This window comes from Halyomorpha halys, unplaced genomic scaffold (genome assembly GCF_000696795.3).
Source record: "Halyomorpha halys isolate HHAL.00 unplaced genomic scaffold, Hhal_1.1 Scaffold469.1, whole genome shotgun sequence".
NCBI classification, from domain to species: Eukaryota; Metazoa; Arthropoda; class Insecta; order Hemiptera; family Pentatomidae; genus Halyomorpha; species Halyomorpha halys.
The window spans coordinates 562,217-580,220 of NW_027114062.1; the positions used below are offsets into that span (position 1 = coordinate 562,217).

Sequence of the window (18,004 nt, forward strand, 5' to 3'; positions counted from 1 at the left end):
AAATAAAGTTGAGAGAAAAGAGATCAAAATTGTTTTTAAAAAGAAACTAAACCACTCTCAAACAACTATATTAATAAAAAATAAATCTAACAATATTGTTATAAATTACCTTATAAAAAGGATAAGCAATATTCCTTATCATTTTATAACGTCATGTAGGACAATCGTACTATTACGAGAAATAAGATAAAAAATAAATAAATAAAAACAATAGTCCTTCTCATTGTACTAAATCGAGGAAATGTTAAACTATCAGTATCACGAAAATGTATCGATTCAAACTTATCGATACTGACAACAGATAATATAATTGTTTAAATATTTAGACATCCAGTTCTCAGACGTGGCTAATAGATTGTTGAGAACCATCTCAAGAACAAATGGTGCTAACCAACAATGACAACAAGGGATGGCCTCTCTCGGACATTTGCTTGTACTCCCATCTCACGACTACCACTCTCATGCTGTATATCAGAGGATCAGAAGTAAATATTTCTGTGCAGAGGAGAGGGATAGTCTGAACTAGAGATCTGAAGAGTAATGGAGATGACATACAATGAATTCGCTTACAAACGGAGAATCTAATATTTAAATCAACAAATATAACAATTTTTTATATTATAAGTTTCAACTGTTAAAAAGTTTCTTCTTAAGTATAAAAGAAGATTATCATAAGTGAATCATTAGAAACATAAATTTAGGAAATTCAACTAATTTGGATGGATGAAAATATTCGGAGTAGTAAATAAAGTGAACATTTTCAGTGCAACGTTACAATTCTTTTAACTGCAATTTACAAAAATAGCAGTAGTAATTATTCACCATTTTTAGTATTGGCACTTGTTACAATTAACTAGGACAGAAACAGGAGTTGTGGGAGAAGTCCTCAGAAAAAAAACTTGCTACGGAAATGGTTTACCAACATCATGTGGTTGGAATAACCAGTATGAAAAAAAGTAAAACAAAAAAGAATCAGACAAAAGCTGGAAGTAGAAAAAACATCTAAGAAGATAGTTTCATATCATTTCAAAGTTTTGATATTCTTTTTTGAACTTGATTGAAGTCGTTATTTTTTTTTCTAGAGGGATTCATTTCTATTATCAAATATTAATTAATAAGATAAAGCAAAAAACTATTTTACTATATGATAATAAAAACATCACAATTATGTTCTTTATAGGTATATATACCCCTCCACACTTTTGTAACATTTCTACTGGCCATTTTCAAACATTTTTATCTCCGCCCCAGTCACCATACTATAAACTATTAAAAATAAAAAACTTCTGGAAGTTTTTGTAATAATTTATTTAAAATTCTATTTATTCCTTGCTGTTTTTTTACTGAGGTCATCTTCAGGACTCTTATATTCACAATATGTAATTGATATTTAACAAAATTATATTTCTGCTAACAAAACATATATTAAGAAGGTTTTAACTAATATTTGGGTAATCAAATTTGAAGTTACCTTATTAATCTCCAGAACAACAATATGTCACTATTTCCACTTTTTTCTCTTCCAACCATAATTAATCTTATAAAAAATTAATTTATAAGAAAATATTTACTTTTTACAGTGCATTATATTGAATTTCCGAATGGACTATTTATTTTTCATATGCGGGTACAGTTTTATATTTGTTCAGTTTATTCTAGAATCTTAGCCTAAAAATTTTAATTAGTTCTCATGTTTTCTTCTTTTTAAGAAAAATAAAACTTTTTTTTTAATTGCAGCAAGGAATTTCACCGAATCGATAAATAGTTAGAACGGTTCAGGGGAAAAACTTGATAATCCCCACGTATTCCTGCATGTACGAATTTATGTACGCAACACTCGTCACAACCAATTGAGGAAAGGTATTGAAAGAATTGTATGGAAGGTATTGTATAGAAGGGTATCATAAGCCTTTGTGTAATAATTTGATAAAAATAATTACCTAAGAAATCGATAAAATATACATAGCAAATTAGGAATTGCAATTCGGTATTATAATGAGCACTATGTCTAAGGCCAAACCCAGCTTTCTATTGCTCAACGATGTTTTAAACTAATTTAACCAAAACAAATTTCGAATGTAGAATTTGATTTTATATATAAGATATATTTGTTGAAAACATCATAAAAGGAAATTAGTATGCCCGAAATTGCTTGTAAACTGTTTTTAGAGGTGTCACTTTTCAAAAAATAATTATTAAAGGGATTAATTTCAGTTTATAATCTCGAGACCTTTGGCAAGATGAAAACTCAAAATATTTCAATAAATAATAAAATTCACGTTCATTCCAAATGACTTCACGTTTGTGATAAAACCAAAATGATAGGAGCGGCTCGGTGTTCTTTCTTAGATGGCAAATCGATTTCTAGTGCCCTGATTAACTCCTCGAGCCAGGTGGAGTCAGCACCGTAAATACCATGAACTGTTCAATGTTGCAAAAAAAGACGGAATAAAGTATAAATGTTACTAACGAGATTCCGTGGAAGTAAAGATGGTTGAAAATCGAGAGTTGCTTAAAAGTTAAGTTTGTTTAATTTATAATCTTAACACTTTCTTGTAAATTTTCTAAAAATAAATAATTAAATTTCTATCCATTTTAGTCTCAAAATCTTTTATTTTTCTTATAAGTCCAACGTTTCGGCCATCCTTAAAAAAGTGTGTAGTGACTGTGATAAATGATTTTAATTTTGGTTTTAAGTGAATATTGACTAATTAGAAATTGTTGTTTTGACCTGGACAGAATAGCCTTGAATGGAGTTAAAGTTTTAAAATTATATAATTCCAAAATTGTATTAAGTAGATTGTCCCTGAGAATAGCCGGATTGGCCGAAACGTCGAACTTATAAGAGAAAAAAAGGTTTTAAGACTAAAATGGATAGAAATTAAATTATTTATTTTAATTAAGTTTGTTTCTTAAATGGATGAAACGTGGAAAATCAGAACAAGTATCGTGAAAATCCATAGAATATCAGTATGTTATTTTTAAATGCTTCAATTATCTTATTACTCTGTTCCAAACCATGATGATCTTCAAAAATATAATTGCATAATTTTAATGAATATTTAGTTTGTCAACTTAAACAAAATATTTTCATTTTAAAGGAGCTTTTGAAATTGGAGTATGTAGGCGAATTAAACACTTCTAACTCTAACGCGAAATTCTAGCATGCCAATGGCGTATAGCTTATTTTTGTTATATCAACTCTTGAACCATTAGACCCTCCTGTGGCGCATTCAGCCTCTGTAATTTTTTTTTACAGGTTCGGTGACAGGATTGTAGAACCGAAAAGGTAACGAATGATGGATTTGAAATATATTTCAAAAATGTTCACTAACCAAGCTCGCAGATGGTTCTCATCAAGCGAATGAGTCGCTGCACGATCTTCTTTGTGATAAACTCACTCACGAAAGTTTTGTTAATGGTTACCGTCGAGCGGCACACTTCCTCTGACATTGACTCAAGGCTTGATTAATGTTAGTCATTCTGACATTTCTCTCCAATGGGTTAAATATTCTACAGAGATTTATCCAACAACCCATATAATAAATTTCACGAAAATATAAATAAGAGGTTGAAAGACTACATTGATTAATGTTGTAATAAAGATTCTTAGAGACTAAAACATTTATTTTTGTATATTCAATTATACCATTTACGAACTATTATATCATAGGGATAGAGATAAAAGTGTTCATGTTACATACTTGCAAATAGGTGATTTTTTAAAATTCAACTGTGTAACCAATCAACACTTCAGGATCAACAATTTAATTTATAACTCTGTAAATATGGTGTGAATGTGCTTTTTGTTCTTAATATAATATTACTACATTTTTTAGGTAATTGTTAATAATTTAAGAATTATCACCTGATCATTGTTCCCTCCAATCATTCACTTCCATCTGTGTAATTAATTACTTAGTCTAAATAATTGCTTCCTTAACTATTACATCCAGTAATGGATTCGATATTTTTTTAAAATCTATTTTTTATTTAGAAAAATGTATTTAAATTTTATAAAGCATATATAACCCTTCTTAAGTTATTAAACATACACCATAAATTTTTTAGTAAGAATATTATTTCAATATTATACATAATATGTATAATTCAACATTATACATAATATGTATAATGTTGAATATTATTCAGTATTATACATTGTGCTTAATTTTTTTTTTCAACAAACGCTCTACATTTTGACACATTAAAATTACAACATGACAATAACAATTAAAATCTGGTTCATTTTCGAGGGCAGCAAGGAGAATAATGTTATGCAACAGGGGACAACAATTGTAAAATTGTAAAAAAAATTAATTATGAGAAAAACAAATATCGATATATTAAAATACTTCAGGCTGTTTTCAAGATTTTTCAGTAAAATGATTTGAGCTGAGAATTCGGAAATAAGTTATTAAATGATTTAAAGTTTTTGTTTTAAGGACATCAGTCTGGGGAATAAAAAAAGAACAATGTTTTCGTAACCTTCACCGGTAATCTTCATACTAAAGTACAGACCCTCTTGAAGAAACAAGCAAATCGATCAAAGCAGGAGAGAGTACAGTAATAGGCTTTCTGTGTTATCCTGAGTACCATGTCCGAGGTCAAACAAAAGCCACTCAACTATTTTTAGGCTTAAACTAAAATAAATGTCAATTATTGAATTAGAATTTACAAAAAAGCAGTTATAAGCATCCAGATAACACAGAAATAAAAAGTTTACAAATTACGAAAGGCAGTTCAAAATTATAAAAATATAATTACGAGGTTAGAACTTTAAATACCATATTAATGAAATTTAGATAAAAACAAATAGATACAATTATTTTATTTATATTTTTTTATATTATACCTATCATTATTTGCCTATTTATCTATTTATTAAACTTACTTTAGTTTACATGTGAGCAAAGGTGAAAATTCTAGTATTGACTAGCGCTTTTATCTTTATTTCATTTTTATATTTAAATATGAGCGTTCAATGATATACAAATGTTTGAAGGATAACTGGAAGGGAAAATATACAATAAATTAGAGAAAAAAGGAATTCAAATAAGGTAAAATACAGATGTAAAATAATTTATATTATATTAAGGTTATATCATTAATTATTGTACATCAATCTTTGATATTGATAGTAATATTAATAATACTACATTGTAGTAAGTAGAAACGAAAAAAATAAAAATTAATGCTATGTCTTAGGATTCTGAAAGGAGGCTCTGAAAGGCGTTTTAACCAACAATATGTTTTTGACCACAGTTGCATTTCATTTCGACCGAAAAACAGAATTATGTTTATAGATTGAATAGTTCTATCCATCGAAATATTTGAATGGTGTAAGATTTATGGTATGAAGGGTAATTTTCTAAACAGAAGGGGAGGAATTTAAATCAAAATTTCGTGCTCGTCAGAAGACCTTTTTATAGTTTTGTAAACCTCCACAGCCCTGCCAAATTGAGTTAGAAGATTGAAAGTTTATAACTGAATATATTTTATAAGAGAGAAGTGCTTTAGGGGGTTATCGACATTTTTACCCCACCCCAAACATTTTTTTACGATCTGTAAGCATTAAAAAAAATTGAATCAATTATGATTTTTTTTTCAAATAAAAATAAGGGGGAAAGGAATGGCACCTTAGTGAAGGAGCTCTTTTTTCTTTCTTTTTTTCATGCCCGCATTACTGATTACTGATTAAATATGCACGATTAAAATGTATTAAGGTAGTTTATAATTTCAGAAAATAATTATAAAAAGAATGGATCTAATGGAATAACTCTAAATTCTTATTACGATTCATATCTATAATATAATTAGCCTAAATATTGTTTTAGTCACCATATTGAGAAAATGCAAACAATAACAAATTGACACAATTATAATTACATTATTTCCACACTGTAGAAATGCTCTTTTAACTTAAAAATGTCTGAGAAAGTTTTCTGCGTAAGCTCTATCCAGCCGAGAGGGGTTGTTGACCCTACTTTGACGAGAACAAAAAGACCACTTATCCTTAATAAAACCGATCAATTAATTAATAAATTAATATGCCTGGGTTCCGTTTAGAGACAATTAGCCCCATTCCGGTGATATGGGGTTTAATTTAATCTTTCTAATGAAACTCAGTTTTAGAATATTTTCCGTCATCATAACTTTTTACGTTACAACATCCAATCCCGACATAAAAACTATTTACTTTATAACTTCTGACAAGATATATGATTGTTAAAAAAGAATTTTCCAAATCACGTGGTTTGCCACGATTTAAATACATTCTTCCACTCCTAATTTTCATGATTTTCTCCTTTCCTTTTCTTTCTAGGAATGTATTTAAAAATATAAATAAAAAAAATATTCACTTTATGTCATTCTGTTTATATTTTATTTTCTATTTTCTATACTCATTGGTTGTTATCTTGTTCTGTTCTTAGCCTTGATGAAAGCTAGAAACTTTAGCCGAAACGTTGGCACAATTAAATAAGCTACATCAACTTATTTGTGTTTCATTTTGACTGCACCCCCAACCACCTTCTCCTCGTATAAATAAAAAAAGTTGATGCTGTAATTCCAACAGAATTTCTTTCGAAGACTGCAGTTTTTCGGACACAACCTATTCTAAAGTGAAAGGCAATATTTGACATAATGTTTAACTTCTTTAGTTTTTCATTTTATTTCTAGTGGACTCAGGAATAGATTGTAGTATGTATACTGTGTGCGATTATTTAATTGACAATAAGATGCCAAGAATTAATCTATAACATCCGTTCGGTGAAAAAGAATAACAAATAGTAAAAAAAAATATAAAACGAGTTCAAACAGGAGCTGCAAAAGGTGGCGTGACATGCCGGTCAGCCTCGAGCAGCAAGAAGTGAACTGACTGGTGTTCGTACTTGGAAATGAGCCAATAAGCGGGTATTCTTTTTCAACCGCTTGTCCCAATTGTCGAATAACGGGAATCATTTAGATCTTCTTAGATTGAAACTACTTGCTGAAATGGTACCACTATATTGCAAAAGCCCTAGAACCCACATATATACTCTTCGAGATTATACATTACTAAATTAATTGAATATACCAACAACATTATCCTTTATATCACTCTAATCTCTACATTGTAATTCTCGGCTGTTATCAACTATAAATATTTTACATAATTTAAGAAGAAAAATATACATCCGCTGTATTCTAAGAATTGGAAAATAGGAAAGCATCAAATCAATATGCGCAGAAGAAATAGAAAGAGTGTCACACCACACCGTAGTAATAAGTGATTAAGTAATGCTAATTAATTTATTCAAATCATCAATCGACAGAAATATCGTCAAATCGCCATGAATCTAAAGTTAAATAGTTTATTTTTATACTCTGCATTTTAATGTGGGTTACATAATTATAAAACTATAACAATATAAAATACCTTACCTGGAATCACCATATCAACATCAAACTAACTCAAACTTATACAAGGTTAGCAATTCTATATCCTATCCTAAACAGAAATTCCAAACTAAAACCAGAAACAACTGTTCTTATATTTAAAACAATCCTCAGGCCACTGCTGATGTACGGTTGTGAAGTCTGGGGAGCGGCATCCTTCACGAAAAGGAAAAAACTACAATCTTTTCAAAATAAAGTCCTAAGAATCGCAGTTAATGCTCCTTGGTTCATAAGATATAGCCAACTACATCGCGAATTACAAATGGAGGATTATATCAAAAAACGGATCATGAAGTTCCACTCCTAGTTGCCGACAGTTAAAGGAGCAGTGACCTACAACTGGGAAACCCAACCTCAACCCGAAGACTGAAGTCCAGGCTGCTGCAGGACATTCTTTAATAAATATAAAATTAATTCATAGTCACACTACCTCTATTTACATATTATTATTATTCATTATTTTTTTTCTCTCTTTTCTTCTCTCTTCCCTTTTTCAAATTAATTTGTTTCTTTTTACTATTAGAAGACAATTGTTTGTTTTATTTAAGTGTACCAATATCATTATTTTTTGTTATTAATTTTACTTTCCTCTTTTATTAAGAAGCATTATTCTTATCTATTTATTTTCTTTTAATAAGAACATTGTATATAGTTAGGGGTGTATTTGTATGACTATACCCCTTCATAATCAACTGTTAAAAAAATATATATAATATAAGTTATATCAACCATGTAAGGCCCACCAGGCCGATCTGGTATAAAAATAAAATGATAAAAATATAAAATACACATTTCATGAAAAATCAGCTTAAAAACATTGAATATAAAACTGTGAATAAATTGCGTCCACAAAATGCAACAAGTGATTTTCAATCCTCGATCATAATACAAGCAAATGTAGTTGTACATACTCTTTCTTTAATTTTATAATTTAGTGGATCTAATATGGATTACGTAATGATAAGATTATAAGAATTCTAAATTAATTACATTTTTCATGAGATAGGTTTAAAAAAAATTCACAAAAGGCAATATGTGATTTTCAATCCTCAATCATAATACAAGCAATAGTAGTTGTACATACTCTTTCTTTCTTTAATTTCATATTTTAGAAGATCCAATATGGGTTACGTAATGATAATATTATAAGAATTATAAATTAGTTGAATGTTTCATGAAAGATCAGTTTGACGTCCACAAAATGCAATATGTGCTTCTCAATTCTCATTCTCCATGAGCAATTGCAGTTGTGCTTGCTCTTTTTTTATTTGTTTTTAATTTTTATAATTTAGTAGATCTATGTGGGTTAAATAATGATAAAAGATTTTGCAATTGCATTGATTCTGCCCTGGAAATATACATTTTTTTTTTTTTTTAACGATCTCCAAGGTACATACACAAGGTCAAGTGAGACAAATGTGGAAATGGCGATTAGTTCTCTTAATATTCAAAGAATATTCTATGGGGATTAAATGTGGGAAAAAAAACAGAATAGACTAGTAAAAATATTTTACTCAAATTTTTACTAAACCAAAAAAGATTAAGAAATGCTAACTTTTTTTTAAAAGAAGTTCGCCTTGTATATTATCTCTATTATTTAGAAAGGTTTTAGTTATCACCACATAATATTTTATTTCACATTGTATTAAATTGAAATAAAAATTAAAATTCTGGGGAAAAGACTTGAATTTTTTTCCTCCTTACAAAAAAAAAAGTAATACAATCAGAACTACTGAAAACATGTAAATTATAGATATACAATTTGAACAAGAAGTAGTGCAATTGAATGAACAGTTGTAAAATAGCGATTGGTCCACCATTAGGCAGACAGAGGATACCCTCCTAGTTTTACTATAAAATAATATTTACTACAGTCTAAATTCGATCTTTGAAAATACCAGAAGAAAAATATCTATATGGAAATATATACTTATTAATACACTTTAGCACTAACCATCTAAAAAAAGTGTTCCTTAGCAAATGAAAAACGCATTTTCAAACAGTCATATAAATAACTTGTAGTACCTGTCATGAGTTAAGAGTAAAACATTCAAGTTGTTCCTTCAATGCAAAACAAGAAAATGCTTCTAATTCGTAAGTTATTCTTAGAAAGAAGTCGTTAGGTTAATATAAGCCGCACTAAATTCTCATCATTGTCGCTATCAGAAGTTAAGAACACAAACAAAAGAGAACTCAGAAAACAATATACAACAAAGGTAAGGTACAACAGATACTTTTAGCTTACTGCTTTATTTTGGTAAAAGTAATTTGTTAGTATATTGAGGTAAGTGGACCAACGCGCAAGCCATAATTTTGAGGAAAATCCTTCATGTAGAAGATTTTACAAACTTTTCAAAGTGCTTTGGATCAATTTTGAGAGTTATTTCTTACTTATTATTGCGTTTTGCAGAAATGATTCTCCACTCGCTTGCTTGACCATAAATGACGGAAAACAGAACATTGAATGATTGATTTCTTTGTATTGGGAAATGTTTGAGGGAACTTCTTTTTATGAAATAGAAGCCCATCATATGCTGATAGCTGATACAGGTGTAGTTCTATTTATTAACTTTTCATTTGACTTTAAATTCATTTTTCAGAATACAGTTTATAGCTATGTAGTTTGGTTCTTTTCTACAGAACGCGGTCCATTGACATGAGTATGCTGGAATGAATAACTAGGTCTTGGTCTTTAAGACGTATTGGAGGAATCATGTGGCCCTTAAGACTTCGTGGAGGATTCAGTAGCCCTTAAGTTTAAACGTCTGGAGCCCTTGACTGAGATTCCGCTCACTTTTCACATCACTAGTTCACTATCAAATATTGAAAGGATGTTTACATCTAAGGTTAGCAGATCAAAGAATGATAAAATCAATTGAACACAACTGACTTGATTGGGATCTGTTAAGATAAATTAAATGTACTTTTACAAGATATTATTTTATTCTTAATATGTATTTCAGAAGACTGATCTACATGACTATTATAAGGCATATCTGGACATACGGAGTTGAGCATTGGGGCTCCACTAAACCATCAAATTCCTCCCGAATCCAATCCCTACATTCCAAAATCCTTCGTAAAATTCTTAATGCTTCTTACTTCGTCACAAATCAAATCATCCATCATGACCTCAATGTTACATATGTTGCCGATTTGGCCAACCAGGCGAACCCTTCCATGATAAACTTCCCGACCACCCAAATCCACTTGTTTCTAACCTGGCTTCTCCTTCACTACCTAATAATCCTCCTAGGCGTCTGAAAAGAAGTTAGCCTCGAGATCTTATCCTCTAGAAATGTTATTGGAGTTCTATCAATGGGTAGATTCTCCACATGTTTGTATCATGTCACCTACAGCAAATTTACTTGTATTACAAAAAAATGTATTTCAGAAACAAATATGATAACGGTAAACCTATTATATTTTAAACCTATCTAGAAAGGGAAGATGAAATATGATTCAGAGTGTTGAATTACCTACATATGGTCAACATTTCAATATTTTCTCTTTAGTGTATAAAAAATAGTGTCGATCATTTTCTTACTTAGATTATTAGTAATGTTCCCCCAAGGTATATAAGTTATATAATGTGAAAAAGGAAAACATTCATGTTTTTAAACAGACTGGAGTATCTCACTCCTAAACCTATAGGACCACGATCGGGTCACACTATGCTAGAAAAAATTATTTTCTGTTACATCGATCGTAGATTGGGCCTGAGGTCAAGGGATAATCCTCCAATCCTTTCGTTAATGCTATAGTTAAGACTATAAGAAATAAATACTAAACATTCACAATGAATAGCATCGTTAATAGTTTTATAATTAAGACCCCTATCATTCCAGCAAGCAACCTTTAAATATTAGACTTGAACATGTGGCACATCATTTGATCGTTCACAACTCCTTATGAAAAAGGAAACATTCGTGCAGTTTTTGGTTTCGTTTGGATTTCATAGTGCATATAGTGTCTAGCATTAGTTCTAATTAAAAATCAATTTTTAAATTCATATTTAGGTAAAGGATGTACAAGGCTTACTTATTAGCTTTCACATGTTCGAAAATTCTTAATAACTTTACTGCTTCTTTCTTCCAAGAATCATAGTTTTGATTTATTATTTTAACGAATTTCTGTTTTCAATAGCGAGAAAAACTCTCCTCTATTAGTGGATTTCCCCACAAAAAAAAAAACTCTTTTTTTTCCGTTTTTCCATATCCAGTCCTATCTTATCTCTATTTACACGGAACCCTCTTTCCTCTTGCGTTTTTATTTATTTTCCAACAACAAAAAAAAGTTTGGAGAGAGAGCCCCTACAAAAATGTTTGAAAATTATATTTTCGAAACCTCATTTTTGGCTATTTTGAAACATTAGCGAAATATTTTTTGACTAAAAATTGTTTTCCTATTGTAAAGCTACAATCTAAATCCTACCGTTATAAATAATAGGTAAATGTTAAGGACATAAGCTACTGTATCGAGAATGGTTTCGATAACCAAATGAACTAAGAAAGTCAAGTTATATATGATCATAATGTTCGGTTCACAATGTTAAAAGTCCCACTCAGTTACAAGACACTATAACGTAGACGCCAGAATGTGTAGAACGCCATTCATATAATAATAATCTTTATTTATTCTGGGATTGATCCCTTTAGGCGTCAAAATGAGGCTTTAGAGCCTAAGGTAGATGAAATTACAAAACGTCATAAAACAAAATAAAATAATGAATTTGAAAAGATATAAATAAGATAGAAATAAACAACAATCATTAACAGAATATAGATAATAATGATAGAACAAATAAAATAAAACCACATGTCATATCATAAAACATAAGATGACTTCTGATAATAAATAAAAAGAAATAAAATGATAAAAAATCAAATACAATTAAACTAAAAATAAAATAATAAATGAAAAGATACTATTTCTGCTAATGCACATATTTACAATAATAAACGAAAATCTGAAACATAAAATATATAAAATTTTAGTAATAAGTCTCATGTAAATAAGACCATTTCCTTAGACTTTCTAATCAAGTGTTAATTCTTCATTATTCGAATCAGGAATATGAACAAATAGTAAGTAACACAAATCCAATTTGGACAGACATAAACACAGCATCTTAATATTTCGTGTAGTAGCTTAAATCGATTCAATAATATAAGTAAACAAACGTTACCTGTTCCAGACTGGAATGTGGAGTCGATAAAACTGGGAAAAAAAGAAGTCGAGATTAATAATAGCATTTTAAAAAAATAATTACAATAATCAATAATTAGTTATAACTCGTTATAATCAATTAAAATTATTTTTTAAAAATCTTGAAGGCAATTATTGGATGGGATATCAGATGGCAGTAAAGAATAAAAGTTTGAATGCGTTTCTGAGTTACAGCTAAGAACTGAATTCAAAAAGTAAAAAGATTTTATACATTTCAAAAAAGCTTGGAGGGATTACATTCTCTCCTGAAATCAACCATAGCGAATAGGAGTTAACAACTGGAAAAAGGAAAGATTAACAATATGCAGTAAGAGGTGTGGTAAAGATCTTTTTAATGTCGAAGAATGCCGCCCGGCCCACACTATAATTTTGTAATTCTGTACAAACGTATCTTTCGTCACCTCAGTATATGCCGTGCTGTCATGACAGAAAGGTCGATTCACACTATCGTCCAGTTTCCCTTATGTAACGTTAGAATAAAATATCATAAAATGATAATTAATATAAGGAAACGGCGTAAAAACAAAGAGGGGAGTAAAAACAGAGATACAACTATTTACACTCTATAAGATGGTATATAAACGCATTGGATGGGAAATTAAAGTTCTTCCGGGAATATAAGACGGTAATAACCTATCACTGTCAACAGATCATTGCAACCATTACAGTTCATAATGCACAGAATAAACTTACAAGTAAACGAATATATAAGATCTGGAAGCTTAACATTACTATTGTAAAAAATAAATAAAAAAAATATTTCTTTAACTCATTCGGACTAAATAAGTTTTGACTAAAATAAATTTAGACTAAAATAAATTTTGTTTTTTTATTAATAAAAACATACATACTGCCAGACGATAAAATACAATATTCTAAGTGAAAACATAGTCGGTATATTTTGTATTAATGTAAAGTTTTTGTTACTGAACAAGTTTCAGAATATTGAAGATTGATAATTGTTGTAGGACATATTGGCTGCTCCGATATATTTATGTGCGAAGAACAACACCCTTCTTGCACAATTGCCCAGATAGAATAGTACATAAAAAAACAAAACAAAAAACAGTCCGTTTATGAAATTCCTAAAAAAAATTTTCTATAAAGAAATTGAAAAATCAAAAGAGTCCATAAATATATCTATGGTGAAAAGATTTTTTTTTTTGGAAGGAGAGGGGGGAAACAGGTGTTTTTATGAAATAATAGTTTTGGTATAAGTGATGCATGCTCCTTGATTATTGTTATATGCTGAAACTAAACAAATTCAAGACAAAATAACCCTTAAAAAATTACAATTATTGTTTATTATTATGAAAGAAAATTCTCTAAGTTTTATTATTAATTATGACTCATTTTACGTTTTTGACTAAAAAAAGTAAATAAACAATTTAAAATATTAAAATACATACATTAACCTATAAAATACGTGTAGTACATTTTTTATTATTTTCGTTTAATCTGTGATCCCCCTAGAATGCTATGAAAAAATCCATACCACGGAGATTCATGTTGAGCATTTAAAAAAATATTTATATATTGTCTTTTCTAAATAACTCTACATTCTTTTTGGGATGAATTCTAATTTCCGCTTTTCTATCTCTTTATCCTACAGCTTCTATTATAAAAAAAAAAAAATAAATAAATAAATAAAAAAAAATAAAAAAAATGTAAATATGTAAAGATGCTTTAGATTCTTCCTACAATACCAACTGTCAAATAGAAATATGGAGTGAATGTGAATTTGAACTCATAGGGAAAAAAATAAGTTAGTAAAAAATTCAAAGACGTGATTCCTAGTTAGTGGTAATATTTAGTTGTATATTGTTTAGTGATATTTAGGTATGATAATGAGGAAATAGAAATTAATAAACAAAAAAAAAAGTTACTATATTATATCTAGTAATTGATTTATGAGTATGCTGTGTCATGTAGCCCAATATATTTGGGCAGCACTGATTGTAGGATAAGTATTTCTCTCTGGAATCAGCCAGTTAAAGAAAATATAAAACGAAATAATTAGTTTATACTTTACTTGTTTAGTGACGTTTTGCTCAATATAAATAAATGACAAATATAATAGTTATTATGAAAAATATAATAAGAGGATATTTGTTAAATTAATTGTAAGAAGGAAATGTTGAAAATGATATTAATGAAAAGGAATAATGACTGGCAGAAATATGGATAAAGTAGAAGAGGATAAAACAATATTTGTGTGGTCGCAATGAGTAAATCACTTGAAGTTAAAAGATCTACAGATTCTTGGTAAATAATATGTTTGGATATTATTACACATTGTGTAAAACATTTAAAGTATATTAAACCGAATGAGACTGCTTGCTCTTTAATTAAAATATACTTATTTTATTAATGTTATTGTCTTTTTTATAATTATTTTATAATTATATAAATTATAAATATAATTATGTTATTATAATTTTTACATTGATAGCTGAAAACCCGATTTTGCTTTATAGGTATGCATAGTTTGTAGAAGACTGTTTTTAATGGTTCGATCACAATAACAATTTATTGGTAACTAAAGTTTCGCCACACTTTGTAGAACTTTATCAGGCTTAATCTTGGGAGATCATAGACTTTTCATCTTCCAGGATTCTGTTCTGTAAAGTGGGTGAAACGTTAGTACCAATAAATAGTTTTTCTGCTATTTTTTAAGCTTTCTTGACCACCACAGAAACATCTTACAATAAAGTGACATATGTATGTTTGCGACTACTTATAAACACGCTAAATAATAAAATTGACAGGAATCAATCATTGAATATTGTTTGTGATTCGGTATGAAAATAGAAGTGGTATAAGCCATTTTTCATAATATATATATTATTTCAGACCATACTATTTATGTAAATAAAATATATATATATATAAAAAGATTAAAGTAAATTTTCATAAATTTGGAGTTCTGTCAATGGGTACATACTTCTCAAGGCTGTATAACCGCATTGATAATAAAACTGACATTAGGTGTATACATTTTCTTTTTTTTTTGTATTACAGTTGTAAGACCCATAAAAAAAAAATTACAAAATATTCAATTTCACGCAATAAATGAAAAGTGACTTGCGTCAATCTCGGTTCATATGTTCCTTTCATTGAGATGATTGTCACCGTGACAGTAATTAAAGGAAACCCACTATCTATCACCATTCTCAGTTAATCACTTTTGTTTAATTGAACCTTTAAAAAACCTCGCTATTAAAAAAACAATTAGTAAGAAGAACTTAAGGTAAGTTTTACTTTGGACGATAAGTGGTGATAAAGTTCTCTAAGGCACATTCAGACGAATAATTCATGTAATGCGGCTCGATGAACGACATTATTGGTGTCCGTATCAGTTCATCAGCCCTTGATTTTAACAGATATCACTATACTTAACAGAATATAAAAAAAAAATATTTTTTTAGTTTAAAATATCTGATGCTCTATCCGCTTTAGATGCAAAATCAAATAAATTTGCAGTATCTCCACTAATATTGGTCGAATTAAGATGATTTTTATTTATGTTCTTTTAGATAATTTAATTACATTAAGTAACTATATACAATGCAATATTTTCATACAACAGAAGAAAAATTATGTATTGGTAATCAACTTTATGCCCACACTGCAGATCTGGATCCTGGAAGATAAAAAATTAATTTTGATTCTGTATTCACTGAATACCTTATCACTAACAATAATCAATTACTGATTATTGTTATTGCCATTATTTAGTGAGTTTATAAGTAATCGCAAACATACACATGCCATTTTCTTGTAGGATTCAGGCCAGAAAATTGGGGATAAACATTGGTTACCAATTTCTACTGCTTAGTTCCCTTCTTAACTCGGACCATCTTTCAACAGACAATTACGTACACTCGACCAATAATCATTCTATACATAAGCCACTGTAACTATAAGTAAAAATTATATAGAGACACGAAATTAAACAGGTGTATGGATGAAATATAATACATTAGCCAATAATTAAAGAAAGAAATTTTATTTATCGTAGTATTTTTTTATTCTTAATATAGTTTATTTATTTTTATGTTATTCATTTTTTAAAAATCTGTTTTCTCAGATTTTCTAAAATATAAATTAAAGTTATTGATCAAAGAAATGTTTTACGCTGTAAAATCTGTATAAATAACACGATTATAAATAATAATAATATAAATAATAATGAATAAAAATTATGTTTATGGTATTTTGAGTACGGCAGGTAAATTTGACAATTTACAAAAGTGCAGTAAAACTAATAAAAGAGCTCACGGTTAAGAGATAATCGAAATTATAAAATTATAATTCTTATTAAGTCTTTCAGATAATTGAAATTTTCTAAGCTGCCGGAATCTTTTTTGAATTAATTTAACTGAAAAATTGCAGAGTATGCCCTAAGGCATATTTTAATGTTCTTTATATTAAGTATACAATTACAAATATGCAGAGAAAGACATTTACATTTGTTTGTTGTTTTATATTTTGAGAAAAAAAATACAACGTATCAATAATTTCCCTTATTTACAAAAAAAAAAATAGTTTTATAGGAATTAACATCGCCTATTCGAAAAATATATTTCAACATCTTGCCAAGTCATTGCAAGCATCATTATTAATACTGTGACCGGTTTATTGTTTCAAGGTTCTGTGAGGGACTGCTTGATTGTTCACATTAATTGTATTCAGTCTGAGGTACGAGGAAACTCGAAAAACCTCTTTTGAATTTTATAGAAATGTCTGAAAATATAAATAAAGATATTCGGCATAACTATAAAACTCTTGACGTTCTCAAGGTCATTGTTAAATGCCGCTCGAACTAAAATATTTTTACAGCGAACAATAGCGGCAAAGACCTCATTTGGGAGCCGTGGCCCACTTACTGAGATATTTTTGACAAGAATTTGCGCATCTATCGAACCACGGCGAGGTCAAAAGCCGTATGTCCTAGGTTGTTAGATCGATAGGGCAGCTATATCTGTATAAATAGACACAAGCAATAGGGGGCTTGATCGGGTGTTATTTGAGAGTATATCTAACAGGGGGTAGGACTTGAGGCCATGTACTGAAATGTCTTAATACCTTTCCACTATTAAATAAAAAATGGTGTTGATTATGACACAACTTTTTATTATTTAAACTAATTATTTATTATATTACTAAGTAACAAACAATAAAGATCAGGAATATCCACTCACATGATCTTCTCACCAATTTGGGGGTAAAGTGCATTAAAAGCATTTAAGTTAAGTTGATTTTTTTTTTTAGCTAACAATCTTTCAAATGAGCATCTGGAATGTTTTCTGAGAGAAACTTAGTTTTCGAATTA

The 18,004-nt window shown here is 29.0% G+C and overlaps 1 protein-coding gene across 2 annotated transcripts in view; it reads right to left on the bottom strand.

The window, feature by feature from the left end:
* path (pathetic) overlaps nt 1-18,004 on the bottom strand; it is a 196,672-nt gene that overhangs the window by 171,368 nt on the left and 7,300 nt on the right. The window contains exon 2 of one of the 2 annotated variants that reach the window (XM_067051323.1): nt 12,629-12,660. The exons of the other annotated variant lie outside the window; for it this stretch is intronic. The gene's annotated coding sequence lies outside the window, so the exon portion shown is untranslated. The remainder of the gene's footprint in view (nt 1-12,628; nt 12,661-18,004) is intronic. 2 annotated transcript variants of the gene reach the window in all.